Genomic DNA, 21,226 nt, shown 5'->3' on the forward strand with positions numbered 1-21,226 from the left:
CTTTATGAGCATCCTTTGTTTTACCAGTGATGTTTCTAGTCTAGTGATAAATGTAAAGTGCTGTTGATTAAGCACGATAAGGAAATTTATGTTCATCGCTAGAACTATACATCAGTTTAATTGAAAATTCAAGTTAAGTTCTTGTATTCAACTAGGTGAATATTTTCAATTAATCACATTTTATTAAAGTTATTTTGTAAAGTAAAAGTCGGTTTAAAAGATTGAAAAGTAATTCTACGGGATTGTTTTAAGTAAACTATAAAAGTGAAATTTACAGGATATCTTAATTCTTTTTTCAGCTCACTACGACAGTCAACTAATGGTTGACAGTATTGTCTGTATATTTTTAGTATTTGTAATTCCAAAATAGCTATATTTTCATGAATAGGATTCAGGTATAATAATTAGGTATCTGATTATTTGTTTTTGTCCTGAAGTTAACACTGTGTATATAATGTTTTTAATAAAATACGTGAAATTTTATTCTAATACTGATAAAGCCTTCATAATCACTCTGGTCCAGAAAATTCGAAAATTCATTCTTCTTATTTTTTCGTAAAAAATACATCTTTTCACTCTTTCTATAGATACGTTGAAGTAATTTAGTAAAAATTGAGGAGAGTAAGGATGTTTCTTAAACAAAATTTAAAATTTTGTTTAAGTAGAATATAATATTATATTATATTATAATATAATATTAAGTAGAAGTATAAGCATTTTGTATATGTTGTTTTCTTTTATTATCCTTTTATTTATATTCGCTTTAACAAGACGTCATTCGTAACTGTAAATGTAACGGTAAACGTGTATTCTTGAACAGATTCAGGCCGACCATTCCTGAGACGTGTGTTAATTTAAGCTCAACCACCAAAGAACACCGGTATATAAGATAAGATGTGGTATCAAATCCGAATAAAAGTACCTAGGATTTGAACCTAAGAACCCTCGACTTCAAAATCAGCTGATTTATGATGACGAGTTTTACCGCTACAACAATCAGGTGGGTTTTCTGGTTATGTATTTAGTAGAACGAAGGTATTCAGTAGATGTTGATGAAATATCTAATAGAATTAGTCGTAGTTTTTTAACTTCAACTTTAAATATCCTATGTCTGGCTTCAGTATTTTGCAAAAGATGTAAAACTTTCAACCCCTCAGGTTGTACAGTTTAAATAACAAAATTTTTTTATGTCTGATTATTCTCTTATTAAAAAAAGAATGAATCCTGCTTTGAAATATGTGTGTGTATGCGTGCGCGCGCGCGTAAATGAAATGCGTCAACTGCGAGCAGAATTCGGACCTTGGAGTTTCGAGTTTGAAGGGTTGAGACCTCTCCTCCATGGATGTTGGTACACTTTAACACAACTATTCTGAACCCTAATTATATGATTGATACATTTTATAAATCCATTACAATTGTGTTTCCTCTTCGTTAAAAAGTTAGCTGCAATTGAAAAATAAAAATGTTTTAGCTGTAACATTGTAATGAAATTACAATGCCTTGTATTAAAACATTACTTCTTGATGGAGTCTGACATAATTCTTGAATTCGATCCGTTTTGATTTTATTTTAGATTTTGTTACTGTAATAAGAATGTTTGTAATTATAATATAATCTTTATTGTTGTTAAAAATAAGGATAATAATAAATTTACGTAGGTATTGTTTTCGTTACTAGTGATTAAGAAAAATTATTCAATTATTTTAATAATTAAAAACCTCTCAAGAATGTTTCTATTATCAGAAAACAAAAATTAATTATTTAGAAAGGTTAAACTTTATCAATGTACAGTTTTAATTATTAACGCGTTGCCATTTTCTTTAAAAAAAAAAAAAAAAGTTTTGTTTGAACAAAAAGCAGTCGTGTTATTTATTTCCTTTAAATTACTTTAAAACGTTTACGCCAATGAATAATATCATTAAAAAAATTTATATGAATAAGAAAATTTCATGGTTATTCAATTTCTTACACTTTAGAGTTACTCTTGGATGAATCATATATTTCAAGAAAGCATTAAGTGTGACATGGGGGTCCTGTAATTGCTTATTAAATTGCAGTCCACAGGTTTATTATTCAAGGTACCTGAATGTATGGTACTGGTCGGTACAGTAACAAAGAAAAACATTACTAAATGTCGCAAGAACCTAACGATGCATAAAGTTTACTGACAATTAATGTTGTTTATCTAAATTGCTATCATTTCTTCATAATTGCTTTAACTACTTTTATTATTTCTACTTTAATTACGTGTATTTCACAATGAATAAATTTTAAGTTATATATAAATACTTTTCTATAAAATAACTACACCTCTACGAGAAATGATTAAGCAAATGATGAAAAAACTTTATCGTGATAAACTAACATTTAACTAACGTATAATAAAATGAAATTTAAACAGCGATCCTGCATTTTATTTCAGAGAAACGTTTTTGTGTTAGTTTTAAATACGGTGATGTTTTATTCATTTTTAAGTAAATTAATTTAATAATAATACTTTTAATATTAAATACTGATTCTCGGAATTTTGATTTTTAAAAAATTATATCTTATATTTATAAGTTACGTAGATTGTTTCATTTGTAATTTGTTTATTAGATTGTAGCAGATGAATTTTGCTATAACATGTAGGTTTTAGATTGTTAATATCACTTTTATTAATGATTTTTACTTCTGATGATCCTTTTTGTTAACCTATGCAACAGTTCACCTCTCGCTACGCCAAGTTTATTTTATATTTAAAAAGCCGTGTCGTGTTTTAAAAATAGTGTAGGCATAATTGAAACTACAATTTATTTTTGTGTAATAATTAAACCAAATTTTTTTTTAAATGTTGAAGTTTTTTGTTTTAGTTTACGGTTCAGTAGCTTTGTTTCACAACTGATATTAAGAAATTAAATTTTGTAATGTGGCAATCTAAATTACCAGATCAATTTATATCAATTGCTAGTTAGATTAATAGCTGATTTCCTTGGTGTACAAATAGAAGAGATTAAAATGGTTTAAAAACTGAACATAATTACTGATAGATTAAAGTTGTGTATGTGTCACAGAAAGTATACATTTTATTGCTTTCTTCTTATTATTATTAAACGTGAAACAAATGTTTATACTTAAACAAACTATATTTGCTTGAATAATATAGTTGTTCTTAAATACTCAGGTGTAAAAATCGTAAAAGTTTTGTACAATTCTGTTTACAAAATTCATTGTTAACTTAGCAGCATTAAAGAAAGTCTTCTTGTTCTTTATATATGGGTTTGAGTGCATATCCGTTATCAATATCCTACAATCTTCAGAGAATATCTGATTTTATATGGTGAAACCCACTATAATTCAGATACATAGACGATACTTGTTTCTTTCAATACCAGAACGCAAACATCTCAAAGTTAACATAATATCAAACTCATTTATTTACATGGAGAAGTTCTTGCTTTGATTCCAAGAATGGCTCCTAGATTGACCAATCAAATACGTTCTACTTTATGGATTCATAATTCATAATTATGGATATCCAAAAGATATCTGGCCTTAGTTATTAAAATTGATTGTTTTACTGACACTTGCATTATAGACACTTACTTTCTTAAAGAGGTAATTCCAAATGGCATAATATTCTCTGTCTTTTATATTTTAAGCAACCAGTTGCAACAGGTTGTGTATTTTTAGCAGTTTATTTGTACATTAAATTTTGTAACATAAACTAAATTTATTTAAATTATGTTAGAATAATTTACAGTCTTGATTTATATACTTTACATTTCCTGGTAAATATAAACATCACCCACTTCACTGATTTATTCTACCGTTTTATTTGAAGATTAGCATAGCGTATTTTTTCATTTATATATATATATATATATATATATATATATATATATATACATACTTAAACAAACACGCGCGCACAAACGTGTGTGTGTGTGTGTGTGTGTGTGTGTGTGTGTGTGTGTGGGCGCGTGCGAATGTGCGTGCTTGTCTGTCCTTTTTTTTCCACTAGTGTTTTTACAAGCGTAAGGAAAAGGAATCAAGTGTTTGAAAGATGCTACCAGCATCGTACAATCATACAATGTAAATAAACGGTCAGCTGTCGATTAATTTTTAAATCAATTATTTGATAAGCGAGGTTTTTTTTAATTAAATTTTGTTAATTATAATAACTGTTTCAGTCAGTTGTGTAAAATCAAATTTTATTTTTTATATTTTTACTGTAAAATATATATATATTTACATTTAAATATATAATTCTAAACTGATTTTAATTAAATAACTAATTTTTTTTTTTAATTATTTAAAGAGTTGAGCAAAAACTCGTTTGAAAATGTAATTTTGTTGACGATTAACTTTTATTTTTGAAACATTCTAGAAAAGCTAATTTTTAATACGTTTTTATTTTAATTAAATCTTATACAAAATAAAAATAATAATTAATTTTTTTATTTGGGAAATGTTTTATTTGTATGAAGTTAGTATTTGCATTTAGATTAACAATAGCGTGAAATTTTCTAATGCGTTGGTTTAGAAAGATTGTATTATTATACATGCTTTAAAAAAAAAACAAGTTGACGGCTTAGTTCGCTGAAGACACAGATACTAACTGAAAAACGAACAAACGTATGAATTTATTAATTAATAGAGATTGATTACAGATGCCGGCCACAAATGAACGACTGAGATGATGGAGCAATTTATTTATAGACGGTAAAGACTTGAGACCGGATCCAGTTTTGGATGAACCGGTTTAGCCTATAGTTGTAGTCGAACAAGTATCAAATGCCTGCTTTCAATTAGCTCTCATTCGGAACCTCTGAAAAGATATCATGTCTTCTAAGCTTGACTGTAAAGGTGACGACGACTGGTACCCACATATCAGTCTTAAATTACAAATACAGTAGAAGTGATGGAGTTAAAGTAGTGATAAATAGACAAACTTTTTTCACTTTTTAAAAATAAAAAATATCTGTTTTATTTTTCGTTCATTGTATTTTTAATTTATTAAATAGTCGCCTTTTTTCTTTTTTTTTCTTCAGTCCTTTGACTGGTTTGATACAGCTCTCTAAGATTCCCTATCTAGTGCTAGTCGTTTCATTCCAGTATACCCCCTACATTCTACATCCCTAACAATTTGTTTTACATATTCCAAACGTTGCCTGCCAGCACAATTTTTTCCCTCTACCTGTCCCTCCAATATTAAAGCGCTATTCCAGGGTGTCTTAATATGTAATCTATAAGTTTGTCTCTTCTTTTACCTATATTTCTCCAAATGTTTCTTTCTTCATCAATTTGCCGCAACACCTCTTCATTTGTCACTTTATCCACCGTCTGATTTTTAACATTTTCCTGTAGCACCACATTTCAAAAGCTTCTAATCTTTTCTTCTCAGATACTTTGATCGTCCAACTTTCACTTCCATATAAAGCTACGCTCCAAACATATATTTAAAAAAAATCTTTTCCTGACGTTTTAATTAATTTTTGATGTAAACAAATTATATTTCTGACGGCTCGATTCGCCTGTGCTATTCGGCATTTTATATCGCTCTTTCTTCGTCCATCTTTAGTAATTCTACTTCCCAAATAACAAAATTCTTCTACCTCCATAATCTCTTCTCTTTTTATTTTTACATTCAGTGGTCCATCTTGGTTATTTATACTACATTTCATTACTTTCGTTTTGTTCTTGTTTATTTTCTTGTGTTTATTTTCTTTAGTTTCTTCATCCATGCTGGTGATTGTTTCTTCTCTTGTTATAGTCGCCTTATAAATATTGTAATATTAAAATAATATGTCAGATTGTTCTTTAATATGCCATTTTCTATAATTTTTTATTTTCTTATCATTATTTTTTATGAATGTGCATGTAACAGTGTAACTGTACATGTGAATGTACAGTTTCACCTATTTTAAATGATCTATTCATATAGAAAGTTTATGGCTACACGAGTATACCTTATTTACGTTCTACCCATAGAAGTTCTGTATGTAATTTCTCTTATGTAATTTTTAAGGAATTTCAATGGAGATTCCTGTTTAATGCGAATATGTTTGGTATAATATACTTAAGGTTCCCTAAAAAATATAATCTGTTGGAAATAAAAATTCGAAACTAAAATTATGTATAGAACAAGTATATTTTAATGAATTGTTTTATTCTATCTTACATCTAAACTTAGGTCTAGAAAATCAGGTGGTAATTAATTATATTATCTTTTTTACTGAATTATAATAAATAACTTTTTTATACATTTGATTCCTGGGTTCAATTTCATATTAATTTGTTAACTACTAAATATCCATTTTGCAACTTTTTTATCTTAATTTCTTTTGTTATTTACATTTAGTTGAAATAATAGAGAAATGAAAAAAATTTTTGCTACTGAAAAGTGGAGAATGTCGATCTTTGACTTTTCATCGTTGAGGGATTAGAATTTTCTTTATATCTGGGTCTATTGACGATTCTTAAGATTAGTTTGAGACCTAATGATAGCGGTAAGCATGTACTCAAAGTTCGGTTATCTGAGTAACAGAAGTCGTTAAGATTGCTTACAGAAATAAGCTAGAGTACTTGGCACATATTATGAGACATTCTAAGAAGTATCGTTTTCTATCTTTCGTATTTCAAAGGAAAATCTTAGGAAAAGAAGGTCCAGGTAGTGGGTACCTGTACAGTGATAGCAAAGTTTTATCGGATTTAATGAATGATTCAGTCTTCTAAAAATAAAGTTTTCTAATCGTTTTTACTTTCCCAGGGAATATAGGTAGAATAGCTTATATTGAAGGGAATTTATGGTGATGTCAAAAATGGAGTATCGATGTTTTGCAGACCTTTTCGGTTTCGGGTCTAACTAATTCATCTTCAACAAAAAAGAAAAAAACAAGTCTATATATAGGTAAGTGCGTCGCACTGCCTTCGACCTAATATCTGAGGATTAACCAAACGGATTTTCTTCAAATTCGGCTCAAATATTTCTATATATGGACCATTAATAATATTAATTTTTTTTTTTAAATTCATTAAGTGATAGAAATCACGAAAAAATCAATTTATTCTGAGGTAGTTTAGTGACAACTTTATTAAAGTAAATTATAAATACACATATAAATCAAAAAAATCTTTTCAATAAGTTAACCCCGACTTCTTAAAATTGAAATATAGCATTTGTTCATTTTTTGTGCTAATTCCCTTCGGTTTGAATATTTTAGAAAGTTTATACTTCTTATAGAGCTATCAGGAAATGCCTTCAGCTTTTTAAATTATAGACCCCGGACCTAAAATCTAAAGAAGCTTTTTTAAAAAATTATTTTTTTCTTATTTTATCCCTGAAAGGTGTGTTAAATTTAGAAAAAACTTTACTAAAGCAAATCTGTTAAGATTAACCTATATATGAATATTTTTGGAAAAAGTTTTTTAAATTTTATTCTCCACATCCAGAAAATATATATTCTGTTTTATTTTATTTTTTGGCTCTAACTCTTTCAATTTCAATTTCTATTCTTTTTTCTTTTTTTGTTTAACCTCCGGAACAACCGTCGGGATTACTTCACAGGTTGAATGAGGATTATATTTTTAAGTGTAAATGAAGTTTACTCTTGTACAGTCTCAGAACGACCATTTTTGACATATGTGGTTAATTGAAACCCAAACATCAAAGAACAACGGTATCCACGATCTAGTATTCAAATCCGTATAAAAGTAACTGCCTTTACTAGGATTTGAACGTTAGAACTCTCGACTTCGAAATCAGCTGATTTGCGAAGACGTGATTACCACTACACATACCCGGTGGGTTTAATTTCTATTTTTTTTTTTTTTTTTTTTTTATCCATACATCCCTGAGCCGGTCATCCAGTTAAGTATACTCGACCCAGGGACGTGTCCTTAAAACTCTACGGTGGTCTTTCCACCCACCGGTTTTACACCCGGCACGGTAGGTCGACCACCCCGGTACCGGATCTTTTCCTTATAATTTTATTGCCTGCCTCTAATTCCTGCCAGGTGGAATGCGGCTCGGCTATGCCGTTCCACCCCCCCCCCCCCACCAGGAACCGAGTCTCGGTCTTTATGCCTACTGCCTCAAACCGGCAGAGCCGGCACCAAGGGCACAAGACCCCCAGAAACCAACCTCACCGGCAGGGTCTGGGTCTTTTATTTTTTTTATTTTACCCATCACGGAAGACTCCCCAGGAGTCCCCGCCGCCTCACGAAACCCCAAGCCATGAAACCCGCATACCAAAGGCATACGAGCCCTCGGCGACGAGGCTATCCGCCCTTCCCTATCAACGATATGTTTATCAATCCCTTGTTTTTGTTTCCTCTTCCTTAATCCTTAAGATCTCACCGGCATACCTTGAAAATTGTTCCCAGTTTTCTTTAGCCACAAGCAACCACTCAACAAGATTTTCCGCTACCAGGTTGTGTACTGTCATAAAGTAACGGTTTCGTTCCCATCTTTGGCATTGTAACAACGTGTGTTCCGCGTCATCCACTTCGCCGCAGTATTGACACTGTGGAGTGTCCCTCTTGCCTATTCTCTTCAAATAGTAGCCGAAGCAGCCATGGCCCGAAATAAGTTGTGTCATATAGAAATTCTTTTTCCCTTGTTGTCGGTCTAACCATGCATCTAAATTATGAATTAATCTCTTAATTTCTATTATTAATAACCAGGAAAGTCACGCAATATATTGTTAGCTTTTTTGTATGACACTACTAATTACGATGAAATTTTAACTGTAATTTTATGAAAACGAATATTACATTCATAGACTTTGCTGCGGAGATGTAATGGAACATTTTCACAAACATTACTTAGTCTCCAAATCTCTTTTTAAAAAGCTGCTATAAAAATGCAATTGTGAACTTTTGTATTTAATTTGGTTCTCTATGAGTTCTGCTGGATTTTTTAAAATTATTTCCGTAGTATGATGTAGATGAGTGGATGGAATAGAACGTTACGTAACCTCATGAAAAACTTAATATATTAATTTGAGACCTGCTACAACTTATATTAAAAAAGTCATAAACACAAAGTAAAAGGTATTTGACGGGTAGAATAGGTTAAATAGGTATATAATTAACTAGAATCAACATACCTGTTACAAAAGCTTGTCAGTTTGACAAACTTGTTTCTAACTCTTATGAGAGTTCTTTCACAGGTTGATATCACACTAGCTGTGAGTACATGTTTAAGAACAGGTACATCACAGGAGGGGTGAGAAAAACTTTCGTCGGATGTATGATAGTAACGATTCCAGCTAATTCTATGTTCTTGAGCGTAACACTAACAGGTTGTTACGTAACACAATTGTAATAAGTATTTACAGGATCATATATTTTATTGTTTTTTTATTTCAGTTTTGGAAATTGGTTGTAAATATTGTGATACCATATTCCATACCATATTAATATTGTTAAATATTAATTCAAAAGAATTTGTATAGGATCGCGCATTTTATTCTAAACCCCAAATTCATATTTAAATTTTTTAGATGAAAGCAAATATACGCAAAAGGTTTATCCTTTTTTATAAGTAATGTAATTTACCTTTAAGAAAAAAATAGAGTATTAAAAAATATAATTTAATTGGTTTCCGCTTATAAAAAAAAAAACATAAGGAATATTATTTCCTAAGGATGGTATGATTTAAATATTTTTGTTTGTATATCTGTAATATGCCGTAAAAATAATAATTTTAAATATTATACATTTATTTACAAATAATAATAATGAAATAAAGTTTGTTAACATCTCTTTTTATTGACAAAAGTATAAAAAGTGAATTATAGTAAAAAAAAAAAAAGAAATAAAAGCTGCATTTTAGTCCGAATTATTTTCTGTTAATCCGACAGAACTATTATTTCCTTCACTCTATTCATATGAAGGACTTTGACCATGAAGAAAAGTTAAATAACATAAAATTAGAATCATCCAAGCGAGACCTATACCAAAAACCTGCGTATCAAATTGACATTTCAGTGAAATTATCAGAATATTGAGAAGATAGTTTGGAATTTTAGGATAGATGATGATGATATATTCTATTTATAGAAAAAAGTTTTTGTTTGGTCTAGATAAAAAAAAAATAATAATAATAGTAGTTTGGTAATATCACGTTGGTTATTAATTGTTTGAATGAACTTGCGTGTAAAACAAAATTCTCGTTACTTGAACAATGTTTGTACAAGTCCAGATGTGTTGGTTATGCCTATGTATTTTAAACTATAAAATTTTCTTTTAAAAAATAATTTGCATCTGATATTTAATAGCGTTTCGTTGCTTATTTCCTAAATAAATATTATTTATATCGATATATTAGCAATGCAATACACTTCTGTTTAATTTTCTACGACTAAAAAGTAAATTACTAACATTTTATTTTACGTAAAAAAAAAGGTGTAATTTTAAACAAGTTTATTTAATGAATTTTATTTATTCATTAATTACTAAACACAGGGTAGTTACTATGTGTGTATATATGTATCATGTAGAGGGGTCATACCATAACGGTTTTAAATCAAACGAGATTTAAATCAATCACAAAATGGCTCAGTCATTTCCAAGAATACCAAGCTTTCCATTCCAGATTTACTAAGGGTAATGAAAAGTGAACTAATTTCATGTTCTTTTTACTGTACTTAAAAACCTCTTGCGCAGCAACATCCAGAGTACATCAGGCTCACTCTGGTCTATACCTAGAAAGATTGTTAATAAACAATATCTTGTATAAACATAAATATCAGAGAAGCATCTATGAATAATTTTACTTATACATCATATGCTTCTTATGTGTTTACACCGATAGAAAGAGTCCGAACAGGTAGTATAAAGTAAAAAATTGACTTTCATAGTCCATTTTTTTTTATAAAAAAAGATATAAATCATTATGAATATTTCATCAGAAGAAATGCTCATAAACCATTGTACATACCAAACATTTACAAACCATTTTATTTATTTTTGTAATACTTATTTTTTAATGGTTTTTTCTTTAATTACTATGTCTTTATCTGGATTTGCTGCTTGTTTAGAAAATGATTTAAGGAGGGTAATTGCTTTTTCTATTTTAAGACAGTTAGGGTTAATATTTTTTACTCTTTCTTTTGGTTCTTTAACTCTTTGTTTTATTCATTTATTAATTCATGCTGTTTTTAAATCTTTATTTTTTTGTGTTCTGGAGTTTTTATTCATTGTTTTTTTTGGAAATCAAGATATTCGGTTTATAGGTGGTATTATTAAGCAATGTCCTTATGAACATTTACCTTTATCATTGAATAGCGAAATCAACATGAGTATTTAATGTTTTTATTAATATACGCCTACAAAAACAAGTTTCACAGTTTTAATGCTAGCTAATTATAACGAAAGAAATAATTTTAGAATTTGTGGTAGTTAAAAAAAAAAAAATTACTTAGGGCTGTATTTCGTTTTTAAATAATTCTGATCGTGATACTGCTTTTGCACTAGATAAACCATAACGATCGTGATCATGATAAACCAAACGTAACAGTTAAGAGTGGTATAAAAATGTCTACTAAGTTCAAACTTGAACGCAACGAACAAGAGATATATATGAGCCAATTGGACTATAAAATGAGTAAGAAACTATAGTATTGGCATAAATTTTAACTAAAAGTTTTAGACGACCGAATTTCAGTTTTTAGATTCCTTTATCCAGAGTGTTTTTAGTATCCAAGATGTGTTTCTTACATTCGTTGTCATAACAGAACTATTTCTCTTCTATTTTTTCCGGTGTTGTTTTCTTTAAATGTTTATATTCACTGAACAATGAAATAATATTTTAATTAATGAATGCTTTCCAGTAATTTGAAAGTTAGGATAAAATCTCATTTAATATGAATTCTAATTCGGACAATTTCTCACAAAATAAAACTCGTACATTAACTGGTCATTATTATTAATAAAAAGATTTAGTGTGGACAACACATGACCTCCTTGTACGTCTATAAAATTACATTTTTTTAAAATGAAAAGTACATAAAATTTTATTTCATTAAAAACTTCTGATATTTTTTTTAATTTTTATTTTTTTTTGTTATTATTGATTTATTATTCATCGTATTTTTTTTACAATGAGAGGTTAATAATTATTAATAAATCAATATAATTAAATTAAAAAACAAAAAAAAGAAAAAAAAAAGAGATGAGTCTGATTGGAACCGATGTGCCTTCCCCTAAGATCCAAATATTTCGTTAAAATTTAATTTGGTTATAACTCTAGAACCAATGAAACTAAGTACCAATTGTGATATATTGTTGAAAAACCCTCAATAAGATCATATAACTGCCGTTAAGTAAAAGTCCAAAACCCAGATTTTTTTGTATCTTGGACTATTCTGGACACTTTTGTTTCAGTCAATTGTAATCAAAAGGAGAGGTGCACAACTAGATGTTACAATCCAAAATTTCAACATCTTACTCTTAATCGTTTTTGAGTTACGCAAGATACATACCAGGTAGATACATATATACGTACGTACAGATGTCACGCCGAAACTAATCAAAATGGCCTCAGGGATGGGTAAAATGGATATTTCCGTTGAAATCTGGAAACTGAAATTTTTCGCGAACACAATACTTTATTTACTTCGTACAAGGAAGTACGAAGAAAAATTTACACAAGCAAGAAATTTATTTTCTTGGAAATGGCGCAAAATTACGTATGATAATTTTGTCGTAAGAAAACGTTTAACGTTTCTTACATGTGATTACTATGAAACCAGGTAAAAGTTTACGATTGATAAAAATAAATAAGCTTTATTAAATTATAATTAATAATTATTTTAATGGCGAGGAATTTTAATTCAGGATTTAAAAATGGGGAAATATAATTTTGGTGCAAGTTGTGAGAGTTTAGAGTGATATCAAAGATCACGTTTGTAAAGGAGTATAACTTAGATGACTTTTTTAAATAAATTATTGATGGAAGTATAATTTTGAAATAGTTAACAAATTGTTGTTGTCAAAAAGATTTATTTTTATTATGATTTTTTTTACGTGTAGTCAGAAGTAATAATTCAGTTAAAGTAATTTATTTTTGATGTCTTAAAACCTGGTTACAAGTTAAAAATTGTGTGGTAATTGTACAATATAATTTTTACCTACTAGTAAAGCCACATTTTAAAGTGGAGTAATGATAAAACGTGGGTAAAGTTTACGATGGATAATTACAAATGGCAGGGTATCATTATGTACCGTGCTATAGGCGTGTTTCACCTGAAATACAACTCGGCCTTAAACCTTCTTTTATTCTTTCTTTTCAAATTCCTCCACTCCTTTTTCAGTTATTTTCCCCCACTCCTTATTTTCATAGTACATTAATATTGAAGCCGCAAAAGCCATAGATAACTTTTAGTCCCATCTATATGGGTTTTTCTTTTAAAGTAAAAACCCGAAAATTTTCATGTTATTTTCAGCTTATTATTTTATTAATGGTCTAATTCTAAATAATAACAATGTTGCAATATTTTATTTACATTTGCTAAGTAGATTATTTATATTTCTTTAGATCGAAATGTTAATATTAGATTTAAATATATAGGTCTCATTTAAAACAATTATTTATGATCGGTCCGATTTAAAAACTCTTAAAATTTGTATATAATTTGCGTGTAATTTTCAAAAAATAAGCCATAACGTTGTTTTTCTTCAGCCTTCATTTGAAAAAAAGGCTATTTCTACTTTAAAATGAAGTATAGAATTATATGTTTTTCTCCAATAATGCTGTTAATGTGCTTAGAGATTTTGAAACTGTAATGGGACATAATTGTATGCATATATTACGGTCCTTATCACAGTGTTTTTCTGATAAAGTAAGTTTACTTGAAGTAGTAATTTTTCCGTTGCATAAAATTTTTATAAGTTCATCTTTTTTTTTGGTTAATCTACATTACTATTTTTGTTTAAGTGTTTTTTATAAGTGTTTATTTCTGCATCCAAAACGGTTGTGTGAACAAGAAAATGGCGAGTCCTCAAATTACTTTTAAAATAATTCTTTTAGGTCAACGTAACGTTATTGTGTTTTAGTTGTGTATGTATATATATACATATTTTTTTTTTTTTAATGTACAGTTAATATTAAAGAAGAAGTTCTATAAAGAGTTTGAATTTTATAAAAACGACAACAGTGCAGATATTTTAGATTACATTTTATGCAATTTATTACGGTCCCTCCAGACCAAAATACATTTTAACTTTAGGATAATAGATTTTTTGTTAGGTTCTTTTTTTACGGTATAGAAATCTGATAAGTCAAAGAGTGTAGTTATATATTCCTTTTTTCAAGTGCCGAAGATCATCAATTCGACATACCTGAACTATTTGATTCAACTGTTTGCATATTTTACTTCAAGCAATATAACACTAGTTCATTTCTTTTTCTTGAGTTCCTATTTTTCCCCCCGTTTTTCATGATATTCTTTTAATATCCTAATCCTCATATTTTGTAATTAAATATAATCAAATTTATTCGAAGTTCTTTTGTTTTTTTAATAAATGTATTTACTTCAGTTATTAATGTATTTAAATTGAGAAAAGATATATATTATTTATTAAATAACCTACCGGGTTTGTTCAGTGGTGAACGCGTCTTCACAAATCAGCTGATTTCGAAGTGGAGAGTTCAAAAGTACTTTTATACGTTTGAATACTAAATCGTGGATACCGATGTTCTTTGGTGGCTGCGTTTCAATTAACCACACATCTCAGAAATGGTCGACCTGATACTGTACAAGATAACACTTCACTTATACTCATACATATCATGCTTTGAAGGAATACCTGATGGTGATTCCCGGAGGCTAAACAGGGGAAGAAAGTATTCATTAAATCCTTAAGAGGAAAAAACGTGTTCTGGAAGATGCTGGTATGAAAAAACCAGGATTTACTATTAACTACATAAAACTTAATTAGCTTAGTTCATTAACATTATTCTGTTAGGGGAAAATATTAAATTTGAATAATAATCAACTGGAAGGTTAAAAATTATGATTAATTTGATCGTTTGATAATAAAGTGACTAAAATTAAATTATAATTAACCGTGGTGAAGCATAGTAGCTTAGAAACTGACGTTCAGAATATAAACAACTCATATAGACTATATTTATGACCTTCACTCTTTATTCAGTTCTGAAGTTGATATAGGGGTCAACATATCACGGCATCTTTCCAAACAATCTTTTGTCACGGGTAGGTAGGTTAATTAGTTGAATCACATTATTATTATATGTCATCACGTAAAATATAATTTTATTTCGTTTTTTAATATAATTTTATTTTCGTTACCGAAGATGATTATTTTATTTTGTGACGTAATTGCCATTTAAGTTAACTTCCATTCAAAATATTTTCAAATATTTCAATGTGCCAGTTGATACAGAAATTTCTTATGTATTTTAAGTTTCAATCCATCCTGAATATTACCAACATTAATTTTTTATGTTTTCGTTAATGGGCTTCTTCATTTTATTTTTCTCACTTAGTTATTTATTTAGAAACTCGAAAATATTACTGTTTTTTCATCGACACAGAATTTTATTAACTAAGAACTACTATTCAAAATGTAGTCGTGCAATTTATTTATTTTTGCTTGCGTTGGGGTTTTCTTACTGATAAAATAGTTAAATTGATGTTTAGGAGTTAGTTGTCTAATTAAATTTTACGAAGCTAGGCCTAATGTGATTAATTTTGACAGTTTTCTATTATCACGTAAGTATAATAAATACTATTAATATTATCACGTATAAGTAAAATAAATTATAAAGGTCTAAGTTGTCATTTTTAATATTGTTATTCTACAATAACAGAATACATCGAAAAGTAGCAAATACATTTTTTTTCTTCCTAATAATATAGTGAAAAATACTTTTAGTGAAAAATGTTTTTTAGTTTTTAAAAATTTTAAAAACTAAAAGTTTTTTGTAATTATTATGTTTTTTTTTTTTTGAAATCAGCGACCGAACGTTGCTGTAGGTATTCGTTATTTTTAATAGGAATATGTTTATTACAATATACTTAATGAGTTCATTTAAATCCATCTTTTCTTCTCCATCGTTGAATCTTATTCTTTTCCTACTTGTATTTCATAATATTAACAACGTTTAGAATTATTGTAGCTATTATAATAACAACTTTGAATCTGAGATGAATAAAGACTTAATTTAATGTAGACTTTATACTAATAAGTATAAAATATTTATACATTTCAGAGAATTCTCATTTCAGAGAATTTGTAAACTGGTTTAGGCGTAATGATTTATTCTTAACGAAAATAAGTCTGTTTTACTATCTTTAACCAAGAATTTTATCACTAAATAGAAAATTCTATTAAAGCATAATAATTGTTTTTTTTTTAGGGGGTTAATAACGTAGTTGTATAGAATTTCATGGAGTCAGCCAATAATGAGTGGTTAGCTTTCTTCCTGTCAACGATCGGTCGGTCCGCCTTCCTTTCGCCTATTGTGAGACTAAAGCATTGAAGGAATTTCATTTTATGGGAAAACTACCGTCGTGAAACTGTCTAGAGAATTAGAGAGTGGGGGAAGATAGAGTAAGAGAGACAAACGATTCAGTTCATCATCTATTTGATGGGAATTTTATCGCTGTCATTGATACAAGACACTGAACTGTATCATACTTGTTCCACACTGTCATTGAGATGTACTCCTCAATGACACTACTTTACAAAAAAAAAAATCTCATATTAAGTACAAAACGTGACTTCTGTTGAAAACGAAAATAACTGAAGCTCAAAAAAAATCTCACGTGAGAAAAAGAAAAATATACATCTTGAATGAAAAGAAAAGAAAACTAGTAGATAAGCGGCTATAGTTCATTCAATATTACTAAATCAGTTTTAGTCAACTACGTGAATAGATTAACTTTTCCGGTCTCAGTGGCAGTGTGGTAGCATCTTGGTTTTCATCCGAAGGTCCCGGGTTCGAATTCCGGTCAGGCGTGGCATTTTTTACATACGCTACAAAATTCACGTTTCATATTTCCATATTCAGCTTATATAGTAAATTAATTATAAAAATAACCTAGGCGAATTCCAATAAAAATTATCGTCCAATAATTTTAATTCTATTTTAAGGATTATTATATTATAAACTAGGTAAGTTATATTTTAAAAGTATTTATAATTTTTATTCAGAATAATAACTTAATAATTCTTTGTAATCGTAGAACAATTAAAAATAACAATAAAATAATAAAATTTTTCAATAAAAAACGTTATTGAAGATGGGTAATCATTAAATTTTTAATTATATTAATCATAACACATTTTTCTTGGTAGTATTCTTCATTGTATATTTTTTATGCGTTTGTATTTCGTGGATAATAATTTTTTAAAATTCGGTAGATTTTAAGCAAAATCTTAAAAATATTTTCTTGAACTTTATCATAAATAGGATCTTAGGATAGGTAAATATTTTACTAATTTGTAAAATACCGTATTTATTGTCTACTAAACATAAGATTTGCTTTTTACGAACTGCACATCCTGTTTAATACTAACATGATTTCACCACTCAAATTGATTATATTTTTATGATTATCAGTACTTGTAAGAAAAATTAACCTTATAATAATTAGATTTTTGGTTCATTAAAATATAAAATAGTACGTCGGATTAGGATCAATCGATTACACTTAAAAATATAAATGCATTTCGATTTATTGATAATTTAAAAAAAAGATTGTATATAGTTTATTTCATTTATCACAATTTTTTTTAATAAGGTTTACTATAAATGATACATTTTTATTCCAACTTATTTTTGTTTTTTTTTCAGGTAAGAATGCCATTTCGGATGGAAGGATGACATTATTCTAGTACAGATTGATGACTACGGTATTATATCGTTTTATTTATTATTATTTTTTATTTGTTGTTATACTAAGCCATCGGATAGTTTAATATAATTGATTTGTTGATTGCGTTAATTTTTTTGTTATGTCGATTTGATTTTAGATGTGTAGAAACGAGAAGTGGGATAATAATTTACTCCAGTAAACATTAGTACTTGGATTGTTTTTTTTTATCGCTCGAGAACGGTTTTGCTTTTTACAGTTTGATTATCGGTTTGCTCGTGCCGGTCGAGTCACAGTAAGTGATTACCGGCTTTGCATGAGCTCTTTCTCGTTAAGCCAGTAGCGGGTAGATCAGTACGCACCTGACGGACTGCACGCAGTGTCTGCAGTTCGTAGCGTTCGACTATAAAACTGCAATAACTAATGAAATATTTTCACTTAGCCGTTTCCAATAGTTCGGCGTGTTGTTTGACAGACTTTCTCTGAGTACAGGTCTCCCACGTAGCCATCCATGACCCCAAGGTCGTCGTGAATTGATGACCCTCCCCCCGCGGCAGTTCGCGTGATTGTCGTCGCATAGCTCACACATTCCCGTATTTGGAGTCATCGGAACTGGTTTCCAAGAGTGGGGGAAGCTGACCCCTCGTCAACTTCTCACGGTACAGGATTCAATCATCCCTTTTGTCCTTCGGTCTATTATTTAATCAATGGTGCATTTAGGAGCGAGCATTGGGGCTGCCTGCCACACCTGCATCGCGCACCTGCCCTACCGACCTCACCTCATCCGCCTCTACCGATCAGTTTGTCCAGCTATCATCCTTGTTCGTCAACAACTTTTTTCCCTTCACAATATATATAGTAATACATCTTTATTATCGCACGACTCTATGAACCGGGCTAAAATCTTGTTACTTCGGTTCGATATCAAGAAGAAAAATAATGTAGATTACTTTATCTGAATTTTAATTTTCATATTTTATTCTCATTTCACATCGATTTTAAAAAATAAGTAGTAAAATAACATTGTGAAACCAGTAAAGTTTTTCTATTATTTACTGTCTTCCGTAGTACATAGGTTTTCATCAAAAATTAAATCACGTGTAATTAATAAGGTGCTGCTGTAGGTTTCTATTTTTGTAACATATTTTTTTTAATATTCATTAATGAAATTAAAGTTTAATCACCGTAAAAATTATCCTAACGGTATACATTCAAAGATAAATTTTGAAAATATTCATAAAAACATACCTTCCGTGATAAATATCATGGAAGGTATGTGGAGAATTATGTAGGTATGATTTCAGTTGAATTCTAAACTTTGTTAATAATCGGTAACGGTCGAATTCCCTAGTTTGTAGGATAAAGTAATTAACAGTAGATTTTTTATAAATAAATTTTATAATAATTTTTTGCTATTTCTGTACGATTTTGAGTTAATATACGAGTAGTATTAAGAGATGTATATATTAATTATTAGACAGAAGATTAATTTTATCATTAACATCAAGCGGTAAAATCAATAATTAGAAGTGATAAAGTAAGTTATAAAGTTTTCTTCTTAAGATGAATCCACAATTGAATGATATGACTACAAAATATATAAGAAAAAATGAATGTATCTCATTCAGTAGTATCAGACAAGCCATTTGGATGCTCAGAGAACATTAATAATGTTTTAAAAAACCGGTAATTTAGTCGATTAAAGGAGAGATTATTTACCGGGAGCATTTTTTTCTTATATTTTGTCTTATCTAAGACAAAAGACTTTTGACACGTTAAAAGTTAGATTATTAAGTTTGTTTGCAACTTCTTAGAAAATTCTTATTATTTTGTTAAAATTTTTTTGGTAACTTCATGGATCGTAAAAATTAACCAACCTGTTATTGCAACAGATTTTAAATAATAGTACTACTGATAGCATGACCTAATGATTTGCAGTTAAAAATATTTATTTAAAAACTGTAAAATAACGATTAAACTTCTTATCACACTAAATGTAATTTAACTCGTTTAACTGAGTTTTGGTAGGTAGTTGGTAACGTAGAATATTTTCAGATGGTATTCTGCATACGTTACACCAGTAAATACATTAATATGTAAAAAAAAAATTGGCAAAGTCACACATGAACGTTTATTGCCATGTCTACGTTTGCATTCTTCCGTTTATATTGAGGCCAGAAACGTGACTTAAAAATAACAATTCCATGTTCTTTCGTCGTTTTAAACAATCATAATAAACAACACACCTCTGAGTGAGTGATTATGTTTTATTTGTTTTATTTTTTGGTTGTAAAAACAACAAAAAAAAGGATTTTTATGCATTTTTTCGTTTCTTTGTTTTTATAAATGTGAAATTTTATGTGACTTCGGTTTTATTTTTGTTTATAAATTTTCTTAAAGTCGTACGTAAGTTATTTGCTTTTTATGTCATTTACGATCAGGATACAAGATCAATTTTTTCCGTTAACTTTGTTCAACGTTTAGCAGCGATACGGAACGAACGTTTAAGTCGAGAAATTTTATTGTTCTTTTGTTTTATTATAAATGCCTTACCAATAGCTTCGTCTTGAAGCTAGAATATTAAATAAATAATATTTTAATGTTTTATTTTCATTGTGAAAAAAACAAGGTTATGAAAATTATAACTTTACCCTAAAATTTAAATAGACTACATAGAAGAGAAAATCGTTAAATTATAGTTTGAACGGTACTATTTTCTTTTGATAATTGCAATCGCCCTTTAACATTTTTATTTTATAAAAAACTATCAGTGAATAATTTGTGCTAGTAAAATTGTTAAGATTTGACGAGCTGTAAAAATATTTCTATCCAATAGTACTTGTTTGTAAGTGTTTCAAGACAACTAGAGGTCAACAAACTTACCAATATCTAGGTCAGAATATTCGTAACAAAAAAAAAGTAATGAATTTATTTTTAATTAGCACATTATAAAACAAATTCATTCATTTGGAATCGTTTAATGAAAGCAAAATAAAATATATATTTAAAAAACCGAGTTACAGAAGAAATATAAGGGAATCAACCCCCAAAAAGTAAGTGTCCGGGACTGTTAATTCAGCTAATATAATTAAAGTAAACCATAAAGATTAAAGGAAGTATTTATTATTAAAGTAAACACATTTATCATTAATAATAGTTTAAATAAATGAGTTAAGTGAAGAGATTTTCCTGTTTTACAAAAAAAATCTGAGAAAATTATGTTCACTGTATTATTGTTAAATTAATTGTAGACAAAATAAAGCTTACATTTTTCTCTGAAAAACCTTTTATTTTTGGCCACCTGACGTAATTTAAAAATTTTTACTTATCTGAAAAAGATTTGGATATCAGTATCAACTTTATTATTTAACTAGTTAAAAGTTTGTTCCTTGTAC

The 21,226-nt window shown here is 28.7% G+C and overlaps 1 protein-coding gene across 3 annotated transcripts in view; it reads left to right on the top strand.

The window, feature by feature from the left end:
- Positions 1–21,226, top strand: part of LOC142319147 (rhombotin-1) — a 728,716-nt gene that overhangs the window by 349,936 nt on the left and 357,554 nt on the right. The window contains exon 1 of one of the 3 annotated variants that reach the window (XR_012755111.1): positions 17,812–17,871. The exons of the other annotated variants lie outside the window; for them this stretch is intronic. The gene's annotated coding sequence lies outside the window, so the exon portion shown is untranslated. Of the gene's footprint in view, positions 1–17,811; positions 17,872–21,226 lie in introns of those variants that run through there. 3 annotated transcript variants of the gene reach the window in all.

The sequence above is a fragment of the Lycorma delicatula genome, chromosome 2 (assembly GCF_047948215.1).
Source record: "Lycorma delicatula isolate Av1 chromosome 2, ASM4794821v1, whole genome shotgun sequence".
Classification (NCBI taxonomy): Eukaryota; Metazoa; Arthropoda; class Insecta; order Hemiptera; family Fulgoridae; genus Lycorma; species Lycorma delicatula.